At 37.7% G+C, this 14,343-nt stretch overlaps 1 pseudogene; it reads left to right on the top strand.

Annotated features, from left to right (window-relative positions):
- The first annotated feature begins 11,549 nt into the window (after positions 1-11,549).
- On the top strand, positions 11,550-11,648 carry LOC121397441 (annotated as a pseudogene).
- The last annotated feature ends 2,695 nt before the right edge of the window (positions 11,649-14,343 follow it).

Here is a 14,343-nt window from a genome sequence, read left to right as displayed (position 1 = left end):
GACTATAAAATACATTTATATAAAATATCAAAGGTTTAGTGCATAATGAAAGCTTACAATTGATTATTTGTTTTGGGGTACTGGACTGGGGCACACTGTGCCCATGTTTGTACAGATTTAATACGCATATTTAAAATAATTTCTCTGACTAAGGATTTCCTATGGGATTAAGAAAAATATGTAAAGTATTTGTAATAAAAACAAGCTGTGATGACGGAATGTACTTATTTTTGGGTTATAAAGAAAGACAGAGAAAATCCCAAACTGGGCATGGGTTTAAGGAATGCATTGTATTGAATTTCCAATGAAAAAAGTTATTGAATGTTCTAAATATAGACAGTTAAACCGAGATTTGCTTCTCAAAATAATATAAGCTGCTCAAATAGAAGTACAATAATTGTGTATCTAAGAAATGCATATACAGTTTACATCTTTATGTAGGTATAGGGTTGTTTTAAAGAAGAAGGGTCGCTAAAGTTAGGCACCCTCCAGCCATTGTATTCACTTAACTGATACCCCAGGCTGGTGGTACTGTCAGAAGAAAACTTCCCTGGCCCGTAGTTCTTCCAGAGAGCATCGAAACGTTGTGCTTGCTGAGAAAAACGCCTGGGGTATCAGGTAAGTGATAACAATCACTGGTAGGTTCCTAACTTTTGCCACCCCCAGTTAATTTACCTTTACTTCTCCATTAACTATGTAAGGGGACAATACACAAACTAATCATGGAAAGAAAACAGTATGAGGTTGGTAGAGATGTAAAACATTTGAGAAATGGGAGAGAAGGGGAATATATGAAAAGCTAGGGAAGAATGGAAAACATAAATAATGGAAAAGCATAACAGAATTCTGGAGAGGGAAGAGAGAAAGTCAGAGAAAGAGAGAATATCCTGCACCTGGAGTGAGCCATGGCTAGTTACACCACTAGCCAAAGGAGAAGAAAAAGCAGAGAGTAAAATAAAAAGGTAGAGGGGCAAATTTACTAAAGGGCGAAGTGACTAACGTTGGTGAAAATTCGCAAGGGAAGGAGATAGACGCTGGCGGTACATCCCTCCCTAACGCAAGCCGAATTTGCACTATGACGAATGGACGTAACTACGCAAATTCACTAAGATGCAGATTTTACTGACCGTTACCTCATGCGTCAGACTTTCCTTCGCCACTTCAGTCCAGTGTGCAATAGAGTAGATAGGAGTTCCTAAAAAAAAATAGCTGAAAAGGCTAGCGTCTTTTCCTTTTTTCAGGGTGATAGGCTGAAAAATAGCATACATTTTTTTTGGGGTAACCGGCTTCCCCCCTACATTTCCTAACATATGGCACATAAACTATATACTGGGCTCATGTGTAGGGCAATATAACAACTTTATTTTATTTTATTAAGGTTTCCTGGGCTTGTGTAGTGTAATGTATTTGCTGCAACATATAAGTCCATTGAAATTTAACTTCCTGCCATATGCAAATTAGGCAACACTAGCGCAACTTCACTTCACTTGGAGCAGCAACGGTAGCGCAAATTCATCAGCGTTCGGCGCCATGGACACAACTTCGGATTTTAATGAATTAGCATTGTCCTGGTGAATCTACGCCTGGTGAAGTGTTGCGCTGTGGGTGAAGCCGTCACTGGCGAGTTAGTGAATTTGCCCCAGAGAAGGGGAAGGAGGAAATCACAAAAAGGTGAGAAGCAGAATGAAAGTTAGGAAAGAGGAAATGGAACTGAATAAAGAATTAGAAAAGGGTAAAATCATTTGCCTAATGAGGAAAAGAAGGCAAAGAAAAAATAAAAGCAACAAAAGAAAAAAGGAGGAAATCTGAAACAATATTAGACTGGAAAGATACAGGTATTGGATCCTTTATCTGGAAACCAGTTATACAGAAAGCTCCAAATTATAGGAAGGACATCTCCCACAGAGTCCATTTTAAGCAAGCAATTCTGATATGTTAAAATGATTTCCCTTTTCTCTGTAATAATAAAACAGAACCTTGTACTTGATGATGGTAACTATGCTGCATGAATCCAATCCTATTGGGTTAATTTCATATTTAAATTATTTTTATTTCTTACTGTAAAACTCAAGTAGCATTTTGCAAGGGTTGTGCAAAAATGGCAGCTGACACCAGGGGCAGACCAGGATGTATCACTAGAGAAGAACCATTTGCTACATTGGCCCATCACCCACAGTAACCATGGGAAGCAGATGGAGCACTGTTCTACCCGCCTGGTCCAGTGCATGGAGTAGCTACAGAATTACTGCACTGTGTGGGCATGTTATAAAGCTGTGGGAAGTTTATGACAAAGTTGTGTTTCTTGTTCACATAAATATCAAAGGGTCAAGTAATGCTCTGGCTACTTCATTTGTAAAAAAAAAATAAAAACCTACTCCTGTTTTTTCTTCTTGCTGTTTGGTATATTTTAGTCCAAAAAAATCAAGTATGTGTCTGCTGTGTTAATCTTTGTTTTATAGCCCAGTATTTCCGTTACATCAACTTTATCTAAATTCCATTCCTTATCATGTAAAGAAAAAAAAAAGACTTGTTTCTCTTCAGAAAAAAATGACCTTGAGCAAACATTCTTTTTCCCTCCCGTTATTTTATACTATGAGTAAAATGAAATGTATGAATATACACTGTAGCGTGCACAATAACCATTTATCTATATTTAACAATATTTGGTTTGGGCCTATATTTACACTATGGGGCACATTTACTAAGCTTGAGTGAAGGATTCGAACTGAAAAAACTTTGAATTTCAAGGTTTTTTTGGTTACTTCGACTACGACTTTGACTTCGAATCAAATGGTTTGAACTAAAAATCGTTCGACTATTCTACCATTCGATAGTCGAAGTACTGTCTCTTTTAAAAAAAACTTTGACTACCTACTTCGCCACTTTAAACCTACCGAGCACCAATGTTAGCCTATGGGGACCTTCCCCATAAGCTTTCTAAGCTTTTTTTGATCGAAGGAAAATCGTTCGATTGATGGATTAAAATCCTTCAAATCGTTCGTTTCGAAGGATTTAATCGTTCGATCTAACAATTTTTCCTTCGATCGTTCCATGGAAATATTTGCGGTAAATCCTTCAACTTCGATATTCGAAGTCGAAGGATTTTACTTTGATGGCCAAATATCGAGGTTTAATTAACTCTCGATATTCGACCCTTAGTAAATGGGTCTCTACCTGTACATGTTTTTTAAAGTTTAAGTTTATGAGAAGGTGCAATTAATGGAGTGCTATTGGGTACAAAGTGTCTCACAGAGCTTATAAACTTAACCCTTGCACCTCTTAGGTAGAGCCCTGTGCCATGTGTCTTTTTTCAAGTTCAGTATGAAACAAGGCATAGTTCAACTTACTTACTACATTATTTCATAGCATGGAATGCTACAATATCAAGATCCTGTGAAGGCTATGAAGACCAAGCACTTCTTGAATACTAAATCTGGGCACACATTTTGGATTTGGTGCCTTTGCATGTAGTAGAAGAAGAATAAGGGATTTATGGGTCATGATTCAGCAGATTATTAAAATCTACAGACAGTGATCTCTGCTTGATAAAGACTTTGGAAGCTGCACTGCTGCTTTTCAGTAAGTATCATAGACTAATAAGGATGCAAAGGTTGAGATTTCAACAGATGCTCCTTTCTGTTTGTGATATTATACACAGGATCAAACTTAAACAACAATGGGTTGAAGAGAGGTGATAGGGAACAAGTTGGAAGGGTTTTAACAAAGTCTTCTGCATTGATAGTTACTGGAAGCAGTAGATATACTTTGTTAAATATTTTCTAGATTGGAAGTTTTTTTGCACTTGTTTTTTTCCAACAACTATGCAGAAGTATAATCAACAACTTTATCAAATGCCATTTTTTTTCACACAACAACTGTGTCTACAATTGCACGATGCAACTGCATTTTTCTGCAATGACACGCGAATAGATTAGTATCCGGTAAAACACCCACCCAGGCCAGGGTTGGTATTACAAATTTACTGGTCCACCTTCTAGCTCTACATAATTCCGTCGCCCACCCCGTTTCATACCACCTGCCACCTTGCCACAACCCATTTACATTATTACCAGCCCCTTTTGTCACCTCCCCAACCAGCTGCTAAAAAGATTTACAAAAGGTGGCAACCCTATGGATGACTGATCTCCTCATGTGTCATTGCCCTTAAGTCACTTTAAATTTCCATAACCTGTATCAAAGTATTCTGGCTCCCTCCTAAAGTCTTTATGTTGTCATGGAACACCTGAAAGACTTGCAATATCATTATATTTCCCAGTATGATGTGCATATTAGTGATGCGCAAAATAATTACAGGCATGGATTTGTGGCGAATTTGTGCCCGCAAATTTTTTCGCACAACTGAGATGAAAATCCGTTGGCAAAAAATCTGCTGCGTCAAAAAAATTGACTGCGTATAAAAATTCGCCCATCACTATAAATAATTATTTGGAGGGCTCCACAGGCCCATCAGCAATGTTCCATCTATGAAAACCTGAATTGGTGTAGATTTCCTGTCTGCTTAGGACACGGACCTCCAGACATATGTTTATAAACTTAGCCCCACTGATTGTACAAGTAAAATACTAGTCCTGTCATTTAAAGAAACAACCTATAAAACAGCAAAGAAATAGTGAAACATTGGCCTATTGCTGAACCCTCAAAATATGGGGGTAAAATGTCAGCTGAAATGTTTTGTAAATGCTCACATTCTGTTGATTTACCAGGATAGAAAACAAACCCTGTTTAATACTCTATTGTTTTTCAGCAATTTGAAAACATGAAAGGTAATTTAATCCACTAAGGGAATGCTCATGGGAGTTCATTTTGATTTCTTTCTTTGTAACCAAAGCTGTTTTACACCCTTAACTAAGCAAAGAAAGCATGATATCACTGTAATTACTCTTTTCACAATGAAGTGTTTCATACAGGACTGGCACAAGACTCTTCTAGGCTGTGTATCCAGTTGTAGCCATGTAAATCTATGGATATTCAGTAACAGTGACATTAAGGGGCCGATTCACCAAGGGTCGAATATCGAGGGTTAATTAACCCTCGATATTCGACTGGGAATTAAAATCCTTCGACTTCGAATATCGAAGTTGAAGGATTTTAGCGCAAATAGTTCGATCGTTCGATCGAAGGAATAATCCTTCGTTCGAACAATTAAATCCTTCGAATCGAACAATTCGAAGGATTTTAATCCAACGATCGAAGGATTATCCTTCGACCAAAAAAACTTAGGCAAGCCTATGGGGACCTTCCCCATAGGCTAACATTGAGTTCGGTAGGTTTTAGATGGCGAACTAGGGGGTCGAAGTTATTTCTCAAAGAGACAGTACTTTGACTATCGAATGGTCGTATAGTCGAACGATTTTTAGTTCGAATCCTTCGATTCGAAGTCGAAGTCGAAAGTCGAAGTAGCCCATTCGATGGTCGAAGTAGCCCAAAAAACACTTCGAAATTCGAAGTTTTTTTACTTCGAATCCTTCACTCGAAGTTAGTGAATCGGCCCCTAAGGGAAAATGTCCAAAACAACCATTGGGGCAGATTTACTTACATGCGAATTTTCGCTTCTGAAGTCTCCGCCATACTTTGCAACGACGTCAGATGTTTTTTCATGACGTATTCATCAAATGCTGAATATTATCTTGGCAAAAGAATGTTGGCATACTTTTGTCAGCGATGATTTGTAGTATAAAAATTTCTCTTGTGTTGCTTTTTTTCTAGCAAAACTTTGTTACTTTGCTTACACTTACGTAAACTTAAATTCAGCGGTTTTATAAAGGTCATATGTATGTATTTATTAGTGATATAGGTGAAATTGCTGGAAATGGCCACTAATTAAAAATGTCCAAGGAAGTAAAATAAAGACAAAAGAGATCCTCTATTGTCCTAGGCAATGAGAACACCCTAAAACGAATGAAGCATGAGCTTAAAATGGTTAAAAAAAGTGTAAATAATATATTTAAAAGGTTACAATTTGTAAACATAATCCCACTTTAAATATGAAGAAATGCCAGCGTTTTGTATTTTTTTATGACTTGTTTTGGAGTATAGGATATGATGTCACTAACAATAATATAAAGTATGTAGCTTAATCTTATTAATGCGGCTGATTTTGGTGAAATTAATTTTGGCGAAAAGCATAACACATAGAAACTTTCACACTTTAATACATTTGCTGATTAATCACCTGGCGAAAAGGAGCAAAGCTTCTCCAGCACGGAGGTTTTTTGTGAGGTTACTCGCCTTTTAGTAAAATTTTCAGAAACAAAAACACGCTTCACTCTTTAGTAAATCCACCCCTATATCTTAAACTGCTCTTAAACTGGCTTTCAGAGCTATTGTTGTAGAATAAAGATCTTGGTGCAATAAACCTTTCCATTCAGTACACTGTCTAGTTAGTAAATGAAATACAGTAGGGCTTAAATATTAGATCAGAGAGCATTGCCACAATTTCCTATAACAGATTTAGACAGTAAAAAGTAAATTTTCTTTAATCTTGTCAACTTCTTTTCTCTGCTTACTTCCACCGGCAGAGCACATTAGTTATACATTATCTATATAAGACTCATTTAGTTTTACCATTTTGTAAGTATGGGTTATCCACTCCATGATTGTTAGTTCAGGGAGGTGCACCTGAACTTTAATTATTCTTTGGTAAACATAGACCATCTTTTTATTACTTGCATTATTACATTAAAGTTCAACTGCTTGAGGGTTACACTATAACAAATTTATTAGGATTATTGTAGAGGGTAGATTTGCCACCTTAATCATATTTTACCAGCCTAGCCACTTCGGGGCAGATTTACATAGGGTTGAATATCGAGGGTTAATTAACCCTCGATATTCGACTGCCGAATGTAAATCCTTCGACCTCGAATATCGAAGTAGAAGGATTTACCGCAAATAGTTCGATCGAATGAAAAAAACGTTCGATCGAATGCTTACATCCTTCGAAACTTTCTTTCTTCAACCTAAGAATTGATAGAAAGCCTATGGGGACCTCCCCCATAGGCTAACATGGCACCTCGGTAGGTTTTAGGTGGCGAAGTAGGGGGTCAAAGTTTTTTTTAAAGAGACAGTACTTCGACTATCGAATGGTTGAATAGTCGAACGATTTTTAGTTTGAATCGTTCGATTCGAAGTCGAAGGTCGAAGAAGCCAATTCGATGGTCGAAGTAGCCAAAAAATCATTTGAAATTCGAATTTTTTTTATTCTATTCCTTCACTCGAGCTAAGTAAATGGGCCCCTTCATGTCAAGGGTATTACTAGGGGAAAAACATACACATATGAAGGCTGGTGCAACCCTAGTAGGGGGCCCACCGTTGAGATTACCACATCTCTGCTCACTCTTGGTCTACTTTCTGTTATACTTTTTGGCATTTTTACTAGCATTGATGAGAGGCTGGAAAATCTGATGCATTAAGCCACTTGTACTCCAGGGACAGGCCCAATGTAGACAACAGAGTGACTCTCAGGATGAATGCAGGGTACTGGGTGTCTCAATGTTTGGCTGATGCTTTCTTCAAACATAATATTTTTTTTCACATTTCCAGAGTATCTATTATTAATCAGGCTCAAGTTGAACATATATGCATGTTTTTCCTTTAATATTTTTATGTTGGGAAGCGCAAGATTTTTTTTTACAAACAATTCAATAAAACCAAGAACTTAAGAGAATGTGGGGTCTTTCAAGCTGGAATGTGTTACATAGTTACATAGTTAAATCGGGTTGAAAAAAGACATCAAGTTCAACCCCTCCAAATGAAAACCCAGCATCCATACACACACCCCTCCCTACTTTCACATAAATTATATATACCAATATCTATACTAACTATAGAGTTTAGTATCACAATAGCCTTTGATATTATGTCTGTCCAAAAAATCATCCAAGCCATTCTTAAAGGCATTAACTGAATCAGCCATCACAACATCACCAGGCAGTGCATTCCACAACCTCACTGTCCTGACTGTGAAGAACCCCCTACGTTGCTTCAAATGAAAGTTCTTTTCTTCTAGTCTAAAGGGGTGGCCTCTGGTACGGTGATCCTCTTTATGGGTAAAAGGTCCCCTGCTATTTGTCTTTTTGTATTTGTGTTCACTGATTAACCATGGTTAACCATATATATATATATATATATATATATATATATATATATATATTATGCATATTCTTCTGTATGTATGTATTGCTACAATAATTGCATTCATGCTAAGAAAATGTGGTTGTTAGAGGCCAGGAGTTACATCATTAGGATCATGACTGATGCATGAGATTAAAGACATCATTGATAATTGGTTACACTGGAGAAGAGGTGCCTGTGGGGGATATGATAAGTATGTATAAATATATAATAATCTTCTAATGCTTTATTCACCAATAGTTCCAGCAGATGCAGATCTGTGACATTGTGGACATTGAAGAGATGGGTTACATTGAAGCGATAGGTTACATTGTTATATGGTAGAGCTGAAGTTGATATTTTTGCTAGGTACCTGTCAACTAATTGCTTTTATGATGCTGTTGAGGACACTATGTAGCTGTTTTGTTAATGCATGCATATAGCCCATTATTGACAAAGTTGACCCTCACCTGACCATATGTCGAACCTTCAGCACCTGCATCCGACCCTAACCTGGTTCCCTTATTATAGACCTGTGCCGAACCCACCCCAGTCTGATGTCACGGAACGGGCGAGGCATGCAGACACGTGTATAAATAGCCATAACTGGAGGTGGAAGCAGATCACCGTAAGGTAGCAGGCAGGGTGGGCACTTAAGGTTCAGCCGAACCTGCCCCTGAACATTATGCGGGTTTCGTCTGGTCCACACATCACTATAGCCTAAGGGTTCCTCAACCTTTTTTTTACCAGTGAGCCACATTAAAAATAAAAAGAGATGGGAAGCAACACAGGCATGCAAAAAGGTCCTGGGGTGCCAAATAATGGCTGTGATTGACTATTTGGTGGCCCCTATGTGGACTGGCAGACTACAGGAGGCTTTATTTGACAGTACACCTGGTTTTTATGCAGTCAAAACTTGATTCCAAGCCTGGAATTCAAAAATAAGCACCTGCTTTGAGTCCACTGGGAGCAACATCCAAGGTATTGGTGAGTAACATGTTGCTCGTGAGCTACTGGTTGGAGATCACTGCTATAGCCCATTCATTTTATGATGAAAATTTTTTGAATTGGTTTCACCAAGCACTGCAAACATGTTATAAATGAGGCAGATTTTTTTTTATTTTCAATAAGTTTTATTGGCATTTATGTTAAACCGCAATAAAATAACTAAAGAGGCAACAACTTTCAACTCTTCCACAGATTCATCGGCCCAGCTTCCAATTATCCTGATGCCTTTGCCTATTGCGATGTGCTGCAGTCTGTAGGTAGTATTAAAAACAAGGAGCTAGTCTCCTCTCTGTGGCTTTTCAGTGTTTCTATCTTTAAACTAAGTGTTTAAAGCTTTTCTTCCTGACCTTTATACTGTGGGTTTTGGCAAAGCTGCTGATTTGGCTCACAGTCTGGTTCAGATGGGATGCTGAGTCAGCTTTCTCCAACCAGAAATCCTGCTAACTCCTAACTCTTTTCAGCTTCTTTGCAAATATTTCTTTAATAATTAACTCATTCATGTGCGGATGACTCATTAACTCAGTGTGTAGCTCAGGACAAATTCTAATCAGGCAACGTCTTTGCAACACAAGGCCCTTATTGCTGATCTGACAAATGATGATGATTAAATTGTGCATATTTCATGCATTTCCTATCTCATTGTGATTTTTGAATATAGGAAAAAATGCACAATCAAAATGCCCTTTCAGTTGCTGAATAGATTGCAAAGACAATTACGAAACAAGCAGCTTGATTTTTGTTGAATTGTCTATTTATCAAAAAACCTAATTAATAATGGAGAAAAAATGCAACTAAAAAACAAAGGTTCTGACTGATTTAGAAACAATAACATTTTCATTATAAGATAAGTATGATGATGATGATATATATATACACACATTCTACACAACTTAACCCCAGCACTCCAGCCCCCAGGGAAAACTAATTTTTGCACAACTTAATGGTAACATTTAGTAAATAGAGACACTTTTAGTTAAAAAGTTTGTAAGAAGTATGCATAAGCTGACATGCCCCCGTCAAGGCAGTGTCCATGCGTTAGTTATGGTTGCCACCTTTACCGGCCAATGGGGGGCGGGCACAAAAAAGGGGTGGTCTGTGATGTACAAGGGGGTGGAGCTACATGACATGCCGCAAAAGGGGTGGAGCAACATCGCAGAGACATCCACGGCGCTGGAAAAAGGTAAGTTCTTTGCGAATTGGGGGCAGGCCAGGGGCTTTTTTTAAAGGGTAATACAAATTACCAGCAACTGCATTGCCGGTAAATTTGTAATATCGGCCCCGGCCTTGGCAGGTGTTTCACCGGCTAGGGTGGCAACTCTAGCGTTAGTCCAGTTGGGCTGAGTACGTGCAAAACTGGGTTGTTAAAGCAAGCATCTTCATAAAAAAGGCTGCTTTACATTCATTCATTTTACCATAACCTTTATGGTTTTTAGTTTAAATGTTTTTGCCCATCTCACCCTCTCTGGATGCAGCACACATTTGCTGTAACTACTGTACTTTACAGCAGAGTAAGGCCATAAAACAGCATGGGTAATTTTAATTCTAATCCTTCAGGAGAGATTTGCTTTAATGAAATGCAGAGAATTAAACTATACCCAATGTGCTCCACTGACACAAATTATTTTTATTTTCCTCCATCTATATAGTCTTTCCGCCTAATATGTCTTATAAATGTCACTTATATGTTGTAAGCATGTAACTTGCTGTTTCTTGCTCTTTTATATACTGATTTCCAGAGGGGCAGTGCACCTTCCCCAAATATAATTCATAGTTAGCCCATTTGGGAGTTCCTCTCTTTGCAATATGGTAGGAATTTGTTCCTGAGTTTTCCCATTATATAAAAAAAGGATAACTTCTACTTCTACTACGATATTGTCAATGTCTTTGATCAGATATAATTGTAAAAAGCTAGAAGTGGGTCTTTTTGTGTGTGACATGATATCCCAACATAGTGAAATAGCAATTTCAATTGTACAAAACAGCGCAAAAAGGCATAGGGGTGGGCCAAATTGAGCTAATGCAATCCTAATGAGATTCTTACTTGTCTACACACCCTTGTGATTTGGTTTCTAGATCATTGTGTACGCTGACATCTGTAAAATATGCTAGAGTCCTCCCTGTCATTAGTCATACTATCTGTTTGTCCTAATTATAGGTCTAGATAATGACTCCAATGATTGCCATCAGCCCTGACCTCAGGCCTGGATATCAACTATGCATGCTGTTCTCTATTTAGTTCATGTGTGAGCGCCTATATTTTTGGTTTCTGAGTCCTCTGCTGTCTTGCTCAGATGAAAGCAGTCAGATATCCGTAAGTGTCCCTGCAGAATGCTCAGGTCTCCACTGACAATTTCTTTTTATCATTTCAGAAGATGTCAGACTACAAAAAAGAGCATTGTATATACAATATCACTTCTCTGCCTTTTGGCTAAGATCAAGTGTAGTATCTTCGCTGAGGTGGATGGGGTGCATCTAGATAAGGGTGCATCTATGTGTATCCATCCATTGAGGTGGAAGAGAGGCACTTGATCCTCAGGCCAAAGGGCTAGGTCAAGAAACTGAAGCCTGATTGTGCCCCAGGCCTTGCAAACCTGGGGTGCCAGATGAACACTGGTGGGTCACCATGAAGCACTGGCATTTTAAGAGCATCGGATCACTTTCTTTTGCACTTTCTTAGCCGGGCCTTTTGGCTAGGTGATTGAGAAATGTTTATACTCTCTTGCAATTAGGCTGGAGCTGCTGCACTGCTGACATGAAGCACGGGCTTCAAGAAATAAAAAACTAGTGTATTTCACTAATATTTAAAACAAAGGAAAGGATAATAGAAAAATAAAATGGCAGTCATGCTAAAGCATTTACTCAAGCCATTCAGTACTTCGTAAACTCACACATGGTTTCTGCATCAAACAATGCCTTGGCTTGTTAATGATCATTTTTTCCCCGAGTGGGTTTTTTTTTCAGCGAGAAAAAAAAGTGCATCAACAAGCCAGGGTATTTGGATGCAAAAACCATACATGCGTTTGGGAACTCACAAGTGATTTTAGTACCGGATTGCTCAAACCCAGAGGCACAAGCATTAGTAAATCAGCCCCTCAGTGTGAGGCAGTGTTATATCACAGAAGGCATAGCATTTCTTGGTCTATCTAATTGAGCTACATAATCCAGACTTAAATCTGTGATTTTACAGGACTTTAATCATCTATTCCTCTTCAACACCTCCGATCAATTTTAGGATTCATTTACCATGGGCGCACAAATGTTAGAACACTATGGAGGAGACAAACAATAATGATTCTGAAACTTGGGGTAAACAGCTTTATGAGGATAAACGCTTCCAGTTTCTGCAGTTATCTAGAAGAGTATTTTGTCTTCCAATTCCAAAGCATATGTATAAGAATAGTCAGTTTGAAGTACTAAAGACTTGGAATAAATGTGATGTTTTAACTTAATGTTTTAATAAGCTCCACAAGATACACCCAGTTGACTGTAACAGTAACAGTAGCCAATGAGCTGCTCTTCCCAAGATAAATTAAAGACTATAACTGATTTAAAAAATACAATTTTCCCCATATTTTATGTTCCATGAATGTAGCTGCATAAGAGTTCAAAGCAACATATATTTTTGTTAGGATGGTAATTAGACAGAGCTTTGGCCATACCTTGAGACTGAGTTACTACTAATGTTGTGGTATCTTGTAATTCAGGAAAGCAGTGAGCATATCAAGTTCTTCATCTACTTAGATGAAAATGCAAAACTAGGCAAACAATAGTTCATATTGCAACAACAAACAATCAGGCCTCTGTTGGTAATTCTTAATTTCGGAAGAAGATTTCTTTTTGCAACCGGGCTACTCTACATTTCCCTACTAGGCAAATGGGAACATGGTGTACCTGATACTTTTGCCTGCTGAATGGTACTTCAAACATTATTGGCCGCTGTGTGGAAAACAGAAATATTGTCCGATAATATGGGTTTACCTGAAGAATGAAAGTCAAATAGTGTGTACATAGTAACCAAAGTTGACCAGTTCCCTGATGCTCTTTGTGCACACAAAGTACTTAAAGATCCCTAATCTCATGCACTGTTAAGGGCACTGTTACTGTTAAAAATAAAAAGCTCACATGGTTTTATGCAACAAGCTTTTTAGCTGTTTCCAAAACAGCTTCAGGGACAATACAAAAGCAACCAGTTCAGGAACTGACCAGCATTTTCTGCCATTTGTTTACCCAGATAGATATTTTCATATCTATAATTATATTCATTATAAATTTTGCAGAGGCATGCAATTTAAAAAAACTAGTATTTTTCTTCACATTAAAAAAGTAGTATTTTTCTTCACAAAGTCATGGTCCTAAAAATGTTAAGTCATGTTATACCAGCATCACTGTAAAGTCATAAACTGTATAGTGGTCATAATCCTGATCAGGCCTCATATAAAAGACTGGTGCCTATTGTTTTACTTTCATTTTCTTGGAAAAGCATCTTCTGATCAATGCATTGGTTCTGTGTGGGTTTTACAGGATAATCTCCCCCATTGTGACTTTTTATATCGAGATAAAGGATTTCAATACCAATACATAGTTACATAGTTACATAGTTAAATTGGGTTGAAAAAAGACAAAGTCCATCAAGTTCAACCCCCTCCAAATGAAAACCCAGCATCCATACACACACCCCTCCATACTTTCACATAAATTCTATATACCCATACCTATACTAACTATAGAGCTTAGTCATTACAATACATATGATTAAAGGCAAAGTGGGGGATAGTACTATTTTTTGTATTAACAGTTGCTAAGTTTTTTAGCCAGATGCTTTCAGTCAAGTGACCAGGATATGTGACACCTTATTTACTAAATAAAAATGAAAGGTAAATTAAAGGAAAACTATACCCCCCAAACCATGTAGGTCTCTATTAAAAGGTACTGAGTAAAACAGCTCATGTGTAAAACCCTGCTTCATGTAAATGAACCATTATCATAATAATATACTTTTTTAGTAGTATGTGCCATTGGGTAATCATAAATAGAAAATTGCCATTTTAAAAAATAAGGGCCGCCCCCTGAGATCGTAAGATTCACTGTGTACACATACAAACCACATGTAAGGTCACATGAGCCAATTAACAGACAGAGTTCTGCCTTTTGCTTCCTCACTTCTTCCTGTTACAGTTAGTGTTGTAGTATTTCTGGTCAGGT

This window comes from Xenopus laevis, chromosome 8L, assembly GCF_017654675.1.
Source record: "Xenopus laevis strain J_2021 chromosome 8L, Xenopus_laevis_v10.1, whole genome shotgun sequence".
Classification (NCBI taxonomy): domain Eukaryota; kingdom Metazoa; phylum Chordata; class Amphibia; order Anura; family Pipidae; genus Xenopus; species Xenopus laevis.
Note: the sequence above shows the minus strand (reverse complement) of the source record. Positions and strands in the feature narration are given on the sequence as shown.